This window comes from Vicugna pacos, chromosome 35, assembly GCF_048564905.1.
Source record: "Vicugna pacos chromosome 35, VicPac4, whole genome shotgun sequence".
Lineage (NCBI taxonomy): Eukaryota > Metazoa > Chordata > Mammalia > Artiodactyla > Camelidae > Vicugna > Vicugna pacos.
Window position 1 is genome coordinate 29,501,435 of NC_133021.1, and position 3,286 is coordinate 29,504,720.

Here is a 3,286-nt window from a genome sequence, read left to right on the forward strand (position 1 = left end):
ATTTAACAGCAATCTATACCCAACCATCAAATATTTAGTGTCTGTTTAGGAAAAGTAATCGGTAGAACTCAAAGCTACTATTTGTTCTGTTTGATTAATGTTTACCAAGTGGAAGTTCTGGAACAAAATAATACATCAGTGTTGCACTCCATATGATGTTTCTTCTGCTTATCCATACCTTGTCTCCTTCTGACCCTTCTTTGCATTGTCCTTTGAAAATGGAGCACAGTGAATACTTTCTTAAATTAAATCTTAATTTCTGCAAAAATTTGCATTTCCCCTGGATGACAGATGTATCCTTCTCAACATTCACTCTGGATAAACTCATAGCTTACCCACTTCTCACCATGTATTTGCCTCCTCTACTGAGTCACTAAACATAGTCAGTCATAGCCAAGAGCACCGCTCCTCCTTGTTCTGCGTCCTTTCCGGTTGAATTACTTCAGATGAATCCGTTAATCTCCCAGGACAGCAGAGTGCTTAATACGTGCTCTAGGTTCAGGGTTTGATGAATGAATAAATGAGCATCCTCTTATGTGTAGTGTGCAGGATGGAATCCATCCCACTCGTTGAACAGGCTGTTTCAATGATTAACCAAGTCACAGTCTAGGGAAACATTTTAAAAATAGTAAAATGATATATAAACATACATTCTTATTAATATAGCCAGCCTTTGAGTAGTGCCTGATAAGAAATATTTAAAGTAAGTTAAAGGGTAGGAAATCCATGTAGGTTCATAAAATTTTGCAGAGCGTAAATAACCTTGTTCTGTAAAATGAATTAAATGTTAGCATAGACTCCTTAAAGCCTGAATTGAAAAACTGAAAACAAAGCAATGCCCTTTATTATCTCCTGTCAACTCTGACTCTACTTTGGTAATTAAATGTTATTTTTTTCAAGAGTAGACTTTGGTAGCCTAATTCTTAGAAGGCATCAACAGAACAAATTTCAACATGGAAAGATTCCACTGTGTGTGAACCACAGATGACACCTGATTTATTATGACCAGCCATCCAACGATGACCAGAAAAATTAAGAATAATTTGTATGAGTGAACTGAAAGTCTTCACTATATTTCCAGAAGTCAGCTATGGCATTTCCATTCATAATAACCATCTTGATGATCTTGACTTGGGCAAGGTGACAGCAGCAGAGAAACACAGGGAATGGACAAACTAAGAGATTGTGCAGTGAGGCGCTTCCTGTTCTGAAGAGGAAATGCTCTCTGCCTCAATTTCAGATCTTGATATTAATCCTGTTTTGATTCTTCTGAAAAGAAATGCTACGGTCTGAACTGCAAAAGTGATTCCTTTCTCATAACTCTTTATGCATTGTAATATTCACGTGTCTTGTCTTTTCTCTGAATTTTAATTCAGTGGTATTGATGAGGAACAAGACTTCAGACCCAGCTGTAGTTAACTGAAAGTACTTAACATTTCCTAGATTCATCTTTTTTTTTTTTTTAATGTGACCGTGGACCAGTGTCTGTACTTTCCTCAGGATCACTGTTCTTATAGTTGTTACACCACGAATCATTGCACGATGAGTGTGTAAAAATAAGTATAGCTCTCTCAAAACCAGGTCAAATAATTTCTGACTTTTGGTAAGCTGAGGGAAGAGAGAATTAGGTCTAAAAGATGTCCTAAGCAGTCTGCAGCATCCCAGAAAGGAAATTCTCAGTGAATACTCCAGGAGATTCAGAAAAAGAGAGAGGCTCAGTCAGAGACCAGGAAAGACACCTCAGCATTTGTGCAAATGTGTTTTCAGCTGTTAGTTAATTGTCATTTGAATAATGTTTTGAGCTGCTGGAAATTATTCCAGAAATTCCAAACATTTCACCAATTAGCATTTATCTTGAAATGGGAGTCATTTTGTTGAAACTTATTTAAGCAATCTAAGGTGTTCTACATGTTATATAGTCCCATCTTAATTCTTTTATTTTGTTATTTTTTTTTTTAATTTAAGCACTTGACTACTTCTCTGGAAAAGAGAACTGATAACATTATGGAGTTTAAAATAAAGCTTCAAGAACTCCAGGCAGCACCAGTGTGCCATTCTGGGAGGAAGAGAAACAGAATTTTAGAGGAGGTGACAATTAGAAGCAGTGATATATGTTCCACGGAAGCCAATGCATTTGAAATTGACTTGTTACTTTTATTTAAAATCACATCTCATAAGCAGTAGCCTTCAAGTCTTGGTCACATAGTTGCTTTAAATACCACTGTCAGGGTAGTAAGAAGACTGGGGGCTGTTTTTTGTTTTTAAAGCAAACACAGTATTTGACTTTTAAAGGCCAGTAACAATACATATCGATCTGTTAAAGCAATCTAAAACTGATGCATTGATACATTCAGGAAATGAAGATGTGCGTTCCTCCTATCTGTGTCCCAAGCCCCGTCCCGTGATGGCCGACTTAGCCCTGCAGGGAAATCAAGCCCCGTCCTTGAACTTCACAGCTGTGGTAAATCACCTCATCTCTGTGTATTTTCCATGAAAGTTCTATTCCTTTTCTTTTGAGTGAAAGCAAATCAAGAATAAAAATAAAAGCATCTAGATAGTGATGATGAGATGTTTTTAATCTCAGCGCCATCTCCTCTAGAAGCTACAAATTCAGGGGAGCCATTTCACCTCTCTTGGCCTCAGTTGCCTCAACTAAAAGTTAGATTTATAGTTTAACCATGGATTGCTTAATTCCTTTGTGCTTTCAAAGTGCAAGGTACTACAACCTTAATTACTGGATTTTTTCAGTTATGCTCTTTGGCACAGCATTCATACTGAAAAGGAACTAATTGTTCACATCTTTCTCTCAAATCCTTGCCTCCCATAAATGTCTCTAGCCCACAAGTTTCTGAATCAGTGGCTCAAAATGGCCCTACGGAATTGATTGAACGATTGTGTCTGTTGGGATATTTATAAGTGACGGTGATTTTGCTATAAATTCAGAAACCTCTGAAGGGAGTATGATTTTCAATTTAATCCTAAAATGTGCAAGATGGCAGTTCTACTTAAAACAGTTAATCCTGATTAGTATAACTACTTTTCATCCCCTGTTTTGTGCTGTTTTGGAAGAAGTTCAATTTCAGCGCTAACTTTTGTGGGTTTGTTCTTTGGTTTATTTTTGCTTCGGCCAGAATTCCAGTTCTTAGCTCAATTATCGACTGTAATTTCCCTAAGGGTGGCTTTCTTTCTGTATTACTGAAAGATCAATGTTTTGTTTCTGGATATGGACTGAAAAGTGACACTAATTAGCTGCCAGTAGCAGGAATAATAATAATAACTGCATTGG